Source organism: Triticum aestivum, chromosome 5D (assembly GCF_018294505.1).
Source record: "Triticum aestivum cultivar Chinese Spring chromosome 5D, IWGSC CS RefSeq v2.1, whole genome shotgun sequence".
Taxonomy (NCBI): Eukaryota; Viridiplantae; Streptophyta; class Magnoliopsida; order Poales; family Poaceae; genus Triticum; species Triticum aestivum.
This window is the reverse complement of record NC_057808.1, coordinates 559,361,101-559,375,869: the sequence shown is the minus strand read 5'-3', so window position 1 is coordinate 559,375,869 and position 14,769 is coordinate 559,361,101. Positions and strand designations below refer to the sequence as shown.

The window sequence follows — 14,769 nt, the reverse complement described above, 5'->3', positions numbered from 1 at the left end:
GCTGTGTGTGGAGTGAACATCAAGGGAAGCGGTGAGTTTATATGGGCTTTCTGCACAATCTAATCCTTTTTCTGTGCCACAAGTGCATCGGTCAATTAGCTTGCCGGCGGCTACATGACGACTAAGAATATTTTTCCAACCTTAGTCCGAACGAGAGCGACACTGCTCGAACATGCACCACACGTCCAGGGATTTACCCGATCGGAGCGGACGAAAACGCCTACACCAGCTTTGCCACTAGCTAGCCAAACTTGTCGACAATGCCATGGAAGTCATCACCTCGATCGGTGCGTCAAGCATAACGACACGGCCCGGAGCTATCTAACAAAATGCTGAAGTGCACAAGTAAACGAAGTACTCTATATATTCAAGATACGTGCAGATTTGAGATACAATTCCAACTGGAAGTATGTGGAATTTCCACAAGTGTATTGATGAATTTGGTTCCAACTGTGCAACTAGCTAGACTTGCCGTCGATCATTAAGTGCAGGAACATTAGATACTGCCGCCTTCTAAACCTCATCCACTGACCAGCATCCGTTCATTATCACACGGCAGAAGGTCCATGGGACTTCGCCCTCGCTGCCCGTTCACCACGATTCTAGTTTCCTGTTCACCGTACACGCATTGTCGTCCGTATAGCAACATATGTGCACTTTTTTTTTAAGAAAACAGGATTACCCCGGCCTCTGCATTGCATCAAAATGATGAATGCAACTATATTATTAAAAAGGACGCCGCTAACTGCCACACGTGTGGGCGTTAAGGGATCTGCCCACACGTTCTGTGTGGTGCCTAAGAGGACCAGCCCACACGCCTGTGTGTGGGCAAAACAACTAGCGCCCACACGCCTCTTTTTTTCCCTCCCGGTCCCTCTTACACGCGTGCGTGTGGGCAAAATAGATAATGCCCACACGCCCGGTACGTCAGGCCTCGTACCTCGTGGTCTCGCACGCCCCACGTGACACTTTACCGCGCGCCCGCAGTTGCCATAGGCCGGACCCTCGTCCATGTTCGTTTAAGTGCAGTTGCCATGTCGCTGAACTATGGTTGCCATATCAGACAACTACAGTTGCCATGTTTGCTCAACTGCAGTTGCCATCTCAGGTCAAAGTTCCAGATTGCCATTTTTTTGGACAACTAGAGCTGTTGCCATGTGTGGTCTGGTCTACTACAGTTGTCATGATTTCAAAACTTTAGAAGTTGCCACCTACTAACACTAGGCAGTTGCCATGTAGCGCTACAAAAAAAGGCATGGCAAAAAAACATGTTCGGGTAAAAGAGATAGTTCCATGTGCTCACAAGCATGCTAGGGCAGTTGCCATGTAAAAAGAAAGAGTTGTCATCTGCTTACGTACACGCTAGGGCAGTTTGCCATGTACCATGCAAAATATATGGCAACTGACATGTTTGGGGTAAAAAAAAGAGTTGCCATCTTCTTGCAATCACACTAGGGCAGTTGCCATGTACACTGCAAAACGCATGGCAACTGGCAGCTTGGGTGTGGGAGAGGAGGCGGGCGTGTGGGCGAGATGGCAAATGCCCACACACCAGCCCTTGTGCGTGACTGAAAACTGGTGTGTGGGCGAACTGCTAAACGCCCACACACCGGCCCCTCCGTGTGGTAAAAACGGATGTGTGGGTGACCTCTCTCACACACCACACACGCGCCTTGTCCTACGTGGCACACAAAATCAGTCAAAACGTGCCAAGATTCGTGCAGATACTGCTGTACGGAGATGGAGGTGTGTGGTTGAGATGGCTAACGCCCACACGTGTGGACGTTAACATTTCCGTATTAAAAAACGGTCTCAAGTGCGATGTTTGGTACAAGGTGTCAACATAGAAAAAATAATGCATCAAATCCCACAAGAACCGGCATAAATACCGCATGTGCACTTAGCTAGTGTTTTACAAAATCTTTAATTTCTTTTGTTAGCCACAAATGAAGAGAAGAGAGATCTAAATAAACCTTGGTGCGGAAGTATGAGTAGCACAAATCCACTTGTGTTTGTCTCGGTTTTCTACAATGATCTCAAGTGAGCTGCTTCGTGGTCCTTCATGCCGACAACAAATAAGCGACGAATAATTGCAATTAGGAGTGCCTAACCGTCAGTCATGTGAGAAAATAAGCTATATCTTATATTTCTATATGTAAGTCATTTTTAGAGATTTCAATATAAACTACATACGGAGTAAAATGGGTGAATTCACTCTAAAATATGTTTATATACATCTATATGTAGTTTGTATCAATATGTAGTTAATATTGAAATCTTTAAAAAGATTTATATTTAAAAATTAAGGGAGTATTTTGTTAGTCATATGAATGGTCAAAGTTTGGTATGTGGCCCGACAAATCTTGATATGTTAAGATGAATTGTCCAGCCCAACCCCAACACAAATTTGTATGAGTATAGTAGTTAATTAGGAAATATAGGATAGCGTGGGATTTATTGCAGGGGCGGAAGACGATGTAGGTGGTGTTTGGTTCTTTAGTTCTAGGACATTTTCTAGTCCAAACTAAAAAGTCCCTAGTTTCTAAAAAGTCCCTCCCTGTTTGTTTCCAGAGACTAAAAAGTCCGTAGTCCCTTCCTAGAGGTTATTAAATGACCATGTTGCCCCTAGTATATAGAAAAATAAAAATCAAACAACACCATGGGGTGACGGGCCAATGAGTGCATGGAGGGGCATTGTTGGAAAAGTCCCAAAAAATCCCAAAAAGACTCTCCTTGGGAGTCTTTTTCATTTAGTCTCAAATGCCTAGTTTAGTCCCTAAAAAGTCCCTCCCGTTTAATAAAAAAGTCTCTAAGAGGGACTTTTTCTAGTCCCTACACAAAAAAGTCCCTGGAACAAACACCCCGTAGGGCGAGGCGATTGGTTCGGTGGCGGCAGCCATGGACGCCACCGGCGATTTTCCTTGTGTGCAGGTTCTTGGACCGCCCCACCGCGCCGCCCGCTCGCCCTCCCCCTCTCCTCATTCCATCGATCTCTAGGCTAAAAAATGGTGTCCTTTTCGTTCCTCTTGCTTCCGCCTGCAGCTTGCCGGTCTTCCAGTTGGGGGCGTCGCCCCACGGCTCTGTTCATGATGAGGGGAGCGAGATCGATGGCTATGGGGGCGCCGGACTGTGAGATCGTTGGTGTCTGCTCACGACAGCTATGGCGACCCTGGTGGCGAGGGGAGCAGAGACAACGCTCCTGCTGAGTCCGGCGAGTCAGCGGTCAACCTGGATCCGAAGGCGCTGGGGTGGATTAGAAGGTATTTCCTCCCCTGCTTAACATGTACACGCGTGTTTATGGTAACTGCATTTTCTTCTGGGGGTTTGTGGCTAGTAGTTGTTCGTCTGGGTGCCGGGATGTGGATACCTGCGGGCTGTGGGTTCATGCGGTTAAATGGTGGATAACGAAAAAACTGGGATGTTGTTTATGGGAGATGCGCGAGGTGAAAAAAGACAGCCTAATTCTGGCCAGTGGCCACCGCCGGTTCTTTCTGTGAGACTAGCCACAATGGGAGTAACTTCAGCAGTAACATCGAGTCCAACTCAGCAAATTTGCTTATGTGGCAATCAGTTAATGAGGAGAGAGGTAGTTTGAGTAACTTAGCTAGTTATTGTAACATCACATGTCCGAATGCAATATGAGTCTATAATCTAATAAATGAAGGTTTGCATGTTACCACACTTATGTTACTACCCATTATGAAGGTAGTAATATAGTCTAGGAATATGTGTATGTTACTAGCGGGGGCAGATCCAGGCCCCAGGCCCCCAGGGCCCAGGCCTGGGGCGTGAGGCCCATATGCAGTGTATAATGTAGCAGGTACTGTAGACATCTGCTACAGTTTACAAAGGTGGCCCGGGGCGGCCCACTGGGCTGGCTCCGCCCCTGGTTACTAGTGTATGTTACTCTTCATTGTGGCTTGTCTGAGGTTGGCAATTGATAGCTGGAATCCCTGCTTGTGTCTGCATAAATAAATGTAGAATCCTGAAACTGTGAATAACCCCAACAAAATTTAAGCCTTTTGCGGGGAGCATCTCCCTGCTGCCACATGGATATGGCAGTGGCAAAATTCTCCTCTGAATTAGCTGCGTAAATATAATGGCACGCAGAGTAATTGATTTGGCTGTGGGTGCTAGAACTAATTTTAATGTGATGGACTAGTACACCAGATTCACACTAGTTATTGGAAAATATGGAAATTTGGTGGTGTGACCTACATCATCTTTGTTAAAACATAAGAAAATAAAATTGCGGCCTCTCTATGGGGGGTCTGATTTGGTTGCAGGGTTCGCGCGGGAGCGAATCCAACAGAGCGGACACCATGCCCTGATAGGATGTGTGCCCTGGAGATGTCCGTACATAGGTTTGCGGAACGAGACGGGGACGAAGTGGTGATACCAGAATTGGGCACCACATTTGATTCGCTACGATTTCCCATGTCTCTTCAATCAAATCATCTGAGAGAGAGCAGCTTCGGGATTGTTACAACTTCAGAACTGTACTGTACCACCTCAGTGGTTTCAGTCAACCATGAAAGAAAAAGGAAATCCTTGATGTTCCATATGTTTAGAATATTCTGAGGTTGGCACTTCTATGTCATATGTTTAGGCCCCGTTCGGTCTGCAGGAAAATCAAAGGAAATCTACAGGTTTGAAAACCTGTAGTTTTGCCTACCTCTGACCCGTTCGTTTCATAGGAAATAGGTACAGAAATTTAAAGACAACCTTGCCTTGGAAGGCTCATTCAAGAGGATTTCACAAATCCAGTAGAACCTCATTTTTGGGTGGTTGCCCGAGGCAAGGCACCACGGTTCCAAATAAAAAATTGAACTATACTAGTCATGCATGAGGAAAGAGACAAACTAACAGAGTACATGCCGATAAAAATATATCACAGTAGAATCTGCCACTGTGTACACAGTCTTCGTCAGTAACAAATTCTTTTACACCAATGCTTCGAACCCCGCATGCTTCTCTTCCTCTCCTCTATAACCCTATGGTCTGGTACTGTACAATCAATCATATTCCGTTGCAGTTTTCTGGTTCCGTGTTTTCTATACCCGCTAACCCAACGCAGCCTTAGAATATTTTTGCTTTTGATGAATTGTTAGATCAAATGATTCAGATTGCACAGCATGGTTCCACGTGTTTGGGACTAGCTAAACTTTGGTAGTTGTTGCTAGTATTGTATGATAATGAAAATTCAATCGATCAACAATTGAGCAATCGTCATCAAGAACCAGCTGGACGAGATGGCCAGGTCGGCGCCAGACCCAACCTCCAAGCCCAGGGCGCCGCTGCCCAAGGTGACCTCTCTTTCCTTTTTTTGTTGTATCCCACTCGTAGCTATTGTCTTTGAAGGCTTTCCGCTCCCCCACTCCTTGGCTAGGGTTCCTCCCCACCACTCCCCGCCGCCGCCGCCGGCCGCCGGCCGCCCTTCCCTCCTGCCGCCGCCGACCGCCGGTCTCCTGCGCCCGCGTCCCGCCTCCCTCTCCCCCCTCCCGACCCGCCCCTCCCCCGCGTCGCCTCCTCGAGCGAGGCGACCGTGGGCTTCTCCCCGTTCCTCGTCCAGCGCCCCCCTCGCCCCTCCGTCCTCCCGCCGCCGCCGGCGGGTGCCGCTGGGCCTTGCCCGCATGGTACTGCTTGTGGCGGCGGGCCTGTCCTTCCCCGCGCGCGGATCCCCCCTGCTCGGGCGGTGGTGGCCGGCGGCGGTGCCCTTCAGCCGGCGGTGGTGTGGCAAGAAAGCGGCGCTGCCGCATGCCACGGTGGCCCTCGACGCGGCGGCGCGGCCGTTAGTCGTGGGGCGGCGCGGTGGCGCTGTTGGTTGGCGGCGCTCGCCGAGCCCAGATCTAGGCCCGTTTGGGCCCCATCTGGGTTGGGTCGGGCCGGTGTCACGACGTTCGGCCGCGTTGCTTCCTGGTAGCAGTGGCGAGGCGACGGCGGTCTACGGGCGGCGAGAACTTCGTTGGTCGGCGTGTTGCAGCGTGGTGACAGGGACTATCCGGGCCCACATGGGCCCGGCCGGGCTGTAGGGCCTGGCAAGTCCTCGTCGCCGCGTCCAGTCGGTTTCGCTCTTGCGATGGAGGTTGTTCCCTCCCACCGGTCGAGTAGTGCTCTCTCTCATGGCCGTTGTCTCCTTTCCCTCTCTAGGCCTTGTGTTGGCAGCTCCAGAGAGACGGCGAGGGTGGTCTGATAACCGCGGTGGCATATGCTGGTGGGCGGCTACGTGGGTGGTGCACTACGAAGTGTCTGGGGTGGTGGTGGTGGTTGTGGATCGGGAGAAATCCCTGTCGGCCTGTCCGGGACCAATGTGATGACGCCTGCGGGTGCCGTCGGACCTTCCTGAGGGGCATCGGATATATCCCTTCCCCACTATCCCTCGCATATCGGGGGAAACTCTAGAACTTGTTCGGGCAACAGTGGCGGCATCGTTGCATTACTTCTTCAAGGTGTTGCTTGGTGCGCGGCGCTTCGGGATGCTGGGAGCGTGGTGGTACTTCGAAGGGTGCAGCGGTTGCCGGTCTTCCTTTCTTCATTGATGTGCCGGTGTCAACATTTATTTCTCTTTCTTCGTCTTTATTTTTTGGGCTTTTCTGTGCTGCGGCCCCAGCGAGCTGGATGTATCGGGTGTTTGCTTTATAATATAAAGCGGGGGGAAACCCTTTATCGTGCTATTGTCTTTGAATTGACGTGATGATGATGATTATGCAGCAGATAGATTTTGAGTAGGATAGAATATTCTGAGTTGATTGATACTGGTCAAGTACAGTCCAGATCCTCTTCATAAACAAACGTCCTGAAAGTGTTTATTTTGGGGGCAGAAAAGTTCATCCACTAAATAAATAGCTCTTCATGAAAAAACTTGCTTAAAAGTGTTCATGACAGATCCTCTTGATGATTATCTGTTGAGAATAATTCTGCTCTTAAATTAAACAAGGTGGGTATTAATCTGCAAATTTGACGGCAGAGAAGTGTTTATTTTCCTAGGTAGCAGCTTACATCTAGCCTGTTCATCCATTGAATAAATAGCTCTCGTCCATATTGGTTGATGTGATTTCATAGAGGAGAGTGAAATTAGCAAGAGAGTGAACAAAGTTGTTTTTCTGTTGCCTTTTCTCGTCAATCTTGTTTTTCATGATATAATTTAATATAGTTTTGCTAATTTAGCAAGTATGTTTTCATTTGCCAAGGATGCTCTGCTTCCCAACAAACAAATTGAACACAATATCTACAACATTTTGGTTTTATTTCAGTATATAGTATTCTGAAACATAATGAGCTATTTGATCTCATTTGACATTGAACTATATGTAGTTGCAGGGCTCTTCAAAATCCATGCCAGATGATTCAACATCTTGGAGATATTCAAAACAAGAAGAAATGGCTCATGTCGCCTATGATTAGAACATGTAGCGTTATCGAGTACATGTTGACTACTCGTAAAGTCGTAATAGCAATCTTTATGTCCGGTGTAAATTCGTCGGAAATATTAGCATTGTTAGATGTACTCAGTTTCTTTGTTCACAGTTTTTTGGTCATTTTTGTTGTTTATTAATGAAGCAAGTGATGTGATGTTCTCCTCTGAAGCAAAAATTGTGCTGCAGTCTGGTTGATTGTACCCTGAATCGAAGTTACATTATTTTCAGATGATTCCACTCAAGTATTGTAGCTTGTATAACTTGCAACCATATTTGCATGTAGCATTGTTATCGTTGGACACACACCCTGCATGTAGCAGGCTACTGGATACCACACTCAATCATATATGCATGTAGTTTGTGAAAAAGAATCAGATGTACGTTTGTTAAGGGGGGTCCATCGTGAAACCAGATCTGAGGGCTGCTGCGTGGATTAAGAGGTAAGTAATGTTCGATTTGGTGTTCAGTAAGGTAGTTTCATGTCCTAGGTTGTCCCAGCTGGTACTGATGGATCAAAAATGTTTGTGTATACTTTTGCTATGTGGTTGTGAATAACATGGTAGGGGTTGGCTGAAAATCTTGAGAGACATTTGTTGTTACTGTACGTGGCTTTGCCATTTTAAAGACATTATAACTGATCACTTTTCTAGCCATCTTAGGCCATTAGCATTCACAACCATTGGATCTTCAGTTTTAGACAGTTTCGGCCGTCCGATTTCTCCTAATCTAATCCAGCGTCTGGTCGCTTCGTTCGCTACGGTCGACCCGTATGTATGCTGGGCCGCTGCTCCAGTAACATTTTTGAGCGTCTGATGTGATATTGGGCCTAATGGGCTTCTACCATTCTCAATCCGTTCGCACGGACGCAGCTATCGGCATGGCGGCCGACGCTGGGACGCTGGGCGGGAGTGATTCCCATGGCAACCGCGCTTGGGTTCTGACTGACGCGACAGATGGCAACGCATGCCGAATGCGCTTCGTGTCTGACTGAGACGGGTCGGGGTAACCAATCGTCACCTGTCGACTCGGCAGCACTCGCCGGTGATTGAGGGAGTGATTCACTATTCCTACTAGTAAGCATACACGTGAAACGCACGTCTCAAATAAAGCAAGTTTACATGATATAATACTAAAATAAATTTTACAAAAAATTCAGATCGGTACGAAATGTTATAATGTCACTCAAATTGTATTTTCAAAAAATGTGACATATTTCTAATCCAACACGTGTATCATAGTCTATAGTAAAAATATTTATTCTGAATCTAATTTTTATTTTAGTGAGTTCTTTTACCGAGTCATTTAAATGTGTCTTATGCACAATGATATGAGTGTGTGTAACTGATACGTCTCCAACGTATCTATAATTTTTTATTGCTCCATGCTATATTATCTACTATTTTGGACATTATTGGACTTTATTATTCACTTTTATATTATTTTTGAGACTAACCTATTAACCGGAGGCCCAGCCCAGAATTGCTGTTTTTTGCCTATTTCAGAGTTTCGCAGAAAAGGAATATCAAACAGAGTCCAAACGGAATGAAACCTTCGGGAACGTGATTTTTAGGAAGAATATGATCCAGGAGACTTGGACCCTACGTCAAGAAACAAAAGAGGAGGCCACAAGGTAGGGGGGCACGCATACCCCCCAGGGCACGCCCTCCACCCTCATGACCCCCCTGTTGCTCCACCGACGTACTCCTTCCTCCTATATATACCTACATACCCCCAAACGATCAAATACGGAGCCAAAAAACCTAATTCCACCGCCGCAACCTTCTGTACCCACGAAATCCCATCTTGGGGCCTGTTCCGGAGCTCCGCCAGAGGGGCATCCATCACGGAGGGCTTCTACATCAACACCATAGCCTCTCCGATGAAGTGTGAGTAGTTTACCTCAGACCTTCGGGTCCATAGTTAGTAGCTAGATGGCTTCTTCTCTCTTTTTGCATCTCAATACAATGTTCTCCTCCTCTCTTGTGGAGATCTATTCGATGTAATCTTCTTTTGCGGTGTGTTTGTTGAGACCAGTGAATTATGGGTTTATGATCAAGTTTATCTATGAACAATATTTGAATCTTCTCTGAATTCTTTTATGTATGATTGGTTATCTTTGCAAGTCTCTTTGAATTATCAGTTTGGTTTGGCCTACTAGATTGATCTTTCTTGCAATGGGAGAAGTGCTTAGCTTTGGGTTCAATCTTGGGGTGTCCTTTCCCAGTGACAGTAGAGGCAGCAAGACACGTATTGTATTGTTGCCATCAAGGATAACAAGATGGGGTTTTTATCATATTGCATGAATTTATCCCTCTACATCATGCCATCTTGCTTAAGGCGTTACTCTGTTTTAATGAACTTAATACTCTAGATGCATGCTGGATAGCGGTCGATGAGTGGAGTAATAGTAGTAGATGCAGGCAGAAGTCGGTCTACTTGTCTCGGACGTGATGCCTATATATATGATCATACCTAGATATTCTCATCCACCACTGGCAGCCCCATGACTTCCACGGAGAACAGCACAGCCTAAACCATCATCACATCAGGAGGTTCAGTAGTACCACCCGCAAAAAAAAAAGGTTCAGTAATACTCCAAGTCGCCTTTAGACTTCTCCATGCTGTGGCAGGTGACCTCATCTCCCACCGCAAGAGAATTAACTAGATGTACTCCGGCACACACACATGTATAAGTAGTTCTGTGAGTTCACACCAATCTGGATTGATATCACTGATGTTCATGTACGGATGTACTCACTGAACAATCACGTTGTTGAACCATGCAAATATCTACAGAGGCACGGTAAACTGAATCAATCTTGGCTTCCTGTATCTGTACAAACACAGTTTTGCTGACTACTTACAAGCATCTGCAGCTAGAAACAGAGAAGCCTTATGCGGTTGTGCCTCTCTTTCGTCATGTTCAGATTTCAGAAAGTGTGTAACTGTCAGAGCAATAGCAAGGGAGCCGCAATGCTTCTCTCACATAGACGAAAATCACGACCAAATATAGTTATGCATGCCAAATGTGAACTCGTTTTCAGAGTTTTGGGAACAAACGGGAGGAAGAAGATATGCTCCTCTGTCCTCTCTTTGGTCTTGTTCAGTTTTGTTCATGACCGAAAGGGAACGAGAATGTTTTCTCACAGCCAGAGAGAACAAAACTGTGTCTAAACAGCTATACATGCCTGATGTATAATACAGGAAAATACAACTTATCTCAGTCCTGCCGATAACTGAAGTTATGTGTGGTTATTCTAAGTGAAGATGTAGAATATATATAGACGAGACATAATTATGCAAGCACATGAGATCGGTTCACTGTGCTGCACTAGTTGACATAGCTGCTGCTAGTTTGGTGTAATCGGCTTTGATCTTCTGGAGCATCATGATCACGTCGCGCATTGTCATCCTCTGGTCAGGAGAGTCGCTGCAACATCGCAAAACCACCTCAAAGACCGACGCTAAGAAGCCATCCTCCAATCTGCAGCCTGAAATTGAGGAGCCATGTAGAAGTTGGCCGTCAACGACTTGGACAAGATCCGCAGGAAATGCCCGATGAGCCCACTGCTAAGAGTTAGTTGTGCGCCGAACATGACATCCGTGGGTCTTCTTCCGAAGACTTCAAGGAGCATGATTCCGTAGCTGAACACGTCATTTTTCCTTGAGGCTTTTCCAAGAGACCCGTACTCTGCTCAAGAAAACATAAATGTAAATAAAAACATTGTTGCTCAACCATATTGTTCTAGGTGGAGACATAATCAATTAATATTTTAATAAGTATATTGAAAAACATAACAAGAGCAAGATAATTAGGTACCTGGTGCCATGTACCCAACTGTTCCGAGCATGCTCGCACATATCATGGAGTTGTCATCTATAATCAACCTTGCAATGCCAAAGTCAGCCACATGCGTCGTCATCTCATTGTCAAACAACACATTGCTAGGCTTCAAGTCACAGTGCAATATCAGCTCGTAGTGCTCGTGGTGCAGATACTCCATTGCCATAGACACGTCGAGCAAGATGCCTAGTCTCTCAAGGAACCCTAGGTGCCATGAACTCTGAGACCGGTGTAGGAGCATCTCTAAGCTGCCTTTTGGCATGTACTGAAGCACAAGTGCTCTAAAGTCAAGGTTGGAACATGTGTTGAGTATCTTTATCAGGTTGCGGTGTCGCGCCATTCGAAGAACTTGACACTCCGCATCAAAGCTTCGGATAGCGTTCTCGAGCTGCATGTCGAAAACTTTTACGGCGACAACCAGGCCATTGCTCAGTTGTCCCTTGAAGACTTTTCCAAAGCATCCAGATCCCAATATATTATCCTCATTAAAATTATTGGTCGTGCGAATGAGCTCATGATAGGTGACTATCTGAAGGTCTATGACATAATTTGGATCAATAGAAGCTTTGATGTCTTCCTTCCTAAGTTTCTTTCTGAAACATAGGTATACGGAAATACAAATAATGCTAGCAGTTAGTGTGACTATTGGGACTAGAATTTGTAACAAGTGTTTATTACTTGAGAGTGATCTTTCGAGGCACGGAGGATATCTTAAGCGTGGGGCCCCACATAGCCCAGCATTTCCACTCAAAGACTGCGAGGTGAGGTTTGAGAAAACACCCCCCTCGGGTATTTGGCCTTCTAGACTATTGAATGAGAGGTTCAATGTAGCTAAGTAGGTAAAATTGGCAAGGAACATGGGTATGGTGCCAGACAAATTGTTAAATGAAAGATCTAGTGATGCTAAACTTTTTAGCTTTCCCAGTGGACCTGGAATTGAGGCCTTGAAGGAGTTATGTGATATATTTAGGTAGGTTAGCATATCAAGCTCTCCGAATGAATCCGGGATGCTTCCTGCCAAGAAGTTAGAAGATATGTCCATGTAAGTTGCTTGCCTTAGGCCAGAAACATCGGCTGGTAGTGCACCAACAAAGAAATTGTGAGAAATATCTAGTTCAATAAGTTTATCTAGGTGGAAAAACCTCGCGGGTATCGTGGAACTTAACTGGTTATTGGACAAGTTGGTGTATTCTAACAAACTAAGATTACCAAAGTTGCTTGGTATGGAGCCTGAAAATTTGTTTTCTTGGTGATACAAGCGTTGCAAGTTCCTAAACATACCGATTTGTGTTGGGATAGGGCCTAACATTTCATTGTTGGATAGACGGAGGAACACAAGATTCTCCAACATAGCGATGGATTCTGGGATTGGTCCGGTGAGTAGGTTCCCGTAAAGATCTATTCGTTCAAGGCCGCTTATGTTTGATATTGATTCCGGAATTCCACCTATTAAATCGTTGTGTCCTGCCCAAATATTGGATAATTGTGAACTTAAGTTTCCCACATGGCTAGGGAGGATGCCTGTGAAAGAATTATTTTGTATGTCAAGTAAGCGGAGCTGTCCACATTTGAAAAGGGATGGCAAGAAGTCCAGACCCCCTTCACAATTATTGTTCCACAAACTAAGTTCTGTCAAAGCTATATTATTTTCAAATATTCTTGGTACTTGACTGGACAATTGATTTGCTGCCAAAGCTAGGGAAGACAGTTTGGATAAATTTCCAAGGGAAGCTGGAATTTTACCTGTCAGTTGATTGTATCCAAGAGGCAGTTTGGATAATTCTTCCATAAGACCTAATTCTGGTGGAATCTCTCCTTTCAAAGTGCCGTAGTGTAGGTCGAGTGAAATAAGACCTAATACTAGTCACATGACGATCGATATAATATTTTGTACAAGAATAATGGGGTGCAAGCACAATTAGGGGCACGAGAAAAGATGATGCGTGAGGCCGCGTGTCTTATCTCTCGACGTGTTTGCTTGTTTGTTGTATAATAATACCATGACATTTATTCTTTCATGGCAACTCGTGGTTTATTTTGCTAGACTGTTTTTCTAAGGCCGTCTTCATATCTGAAGAATCGTGGAGGTAATGCTTGGCTGTACAGTCCCAGTCCAGGGTCACAAGTGGATCGACCATTTCCAGTCTCAGTCCTGCAACGCCTTGCCGGCGGGCACACGGCGCGGAGAGCGTCACAACAACACAGTGCAGAGCTATCCAACCTTGGCCCGTGCGAAACGACGGAGCGGACGAAAACCTCTACACCAGCTTTGCAACTAAGAGCATCTTCAACCGCGCCCCCAAGGCCCCCCAGGCGATTTTTCGGCGTCGCGCCTCCAAAGCCTTTTTTTTCACCGGCTCGGGTCGAAATTGGCGCCGGCGGACCCAGGAGAACCCGGCGCGCTAGGGGCGCTTGGGGGCGCCGGCCGAAGCGTTTTTTACGCGAAAATCGGCGGGCCCTCCTTGGCAGCGACTCGGCTCATCTCGTCGCTTCGTCGTCCTCATCGCCTCGGTTCCCGCGGCGGGAATCAATACCAAAGCTGTCGCGCTGCCACGCCGGTCAGCCTCCTCCATTGATGCCTCACGGGCGGCGCAGTGAAGGCGGGACGACGCGCGTCCCTCGCCCGCCACGCGTGCACACGGCGGCCACGCGTACACACGGCGGCTCCGCCTATATAAGTCGCCCCCTCCCGCACCGGTGACGCACAGACACTCCACCGCCGACGCCCCCGTTCCTCCCTCTCTCCTCGCCGCTTCCAGTTCACGCAATGGCCGAGCGCTTTTCAGGCGACGGGGCGGCCGCGAATGGCTTCGGCCGCCGCCACCTACACGAGGACGAAGCTCGGCTTCTCTATGAGGCCGAGTACCCGGTCCCGCCGGACATGCCGGTGCCCGGGGCATGGAGGATCAGCGCCGTCGGGGTCCCGGTGCCACTGCCGCCCACCGGGGCGGCCCGTCGCGCGGAGATCGCCCGCATCCGTGCCTCTCTGCCGCAGGCGGCGAGGGAAGGGCCGAGGTACACCCCCGATAGCCCGCTGTGGGAGGCATACTTCCGTCGCCGCCATGCCGAGCAGCTCGAGGCCACCAATGGCATTGTGCCCACCGGAAGGCTCAACTCCGATGGCCGCCGCCGATGGTGGGGCGTGCCCGGCCGCACGCTGGAGGCTGTCCTCGAGTACATCGAGGGCGGCAACACGCCCAGGCTGGAGTACCCTGTTCCCTCCTTCTCCCGCCGGCGTGGGAGCTCGTGGACGTCGAGACGCATGGACACGGCGTCCTCCTCCTCGTCCGGCCGCTCGTCCGGCCCCCCTCCCTCCTCCCCGTCAAGCCGGATCCCTAGGACACGCCGGTCAGCCAGCGCACCCGCAGCTCCGGCATCCGCATCGCCGAGCCCTCCCCCACCTCTGCCCGGCTCGTTAGGCCGAAGGTGGAGCCCGGCCTGCCCACGGAGTACGAGGCCATTGCCCGGCGCGGCTTCTCCGACGAGGAGGCCCTAAAGTGGGCGCGG

General features: G+C 47.9%; 1 long non-coding RNA gene and 1 pseudogene across 1 annotated transcript; one reads left to right on the top strand and one right to left on the bottom strand.

The window, feature by feature from the left end:
- Nucleotides 1-2,815: 2,815 nt before the first annotated feature.
- On the top strand, nucleotides 2,816-7,615 carry LOC123126225 (uncharacterized). Its single transcript, XR_006461608.1, has 3 exons — nucleotides 2,816-2,931; nucleotides 3,043-3,260; nucleotides 7,315-7,615. It is a non-coding gene; the product is annotated as an uncharacterized lncRNA (long non-coding RNA).
- A 3,121-nt stretch (nucleotides 7,616-10,736) lies between these two features.
- Nucleotides 10,737-14,355, bottom strand: LOC123121228 (probable LRR receptor-like serine/threonine-protein kinase At3g47570; annotated as a pseudogene).
- Nucleotides 14,356-14,769: the final 414 nt, after the last annotated feature.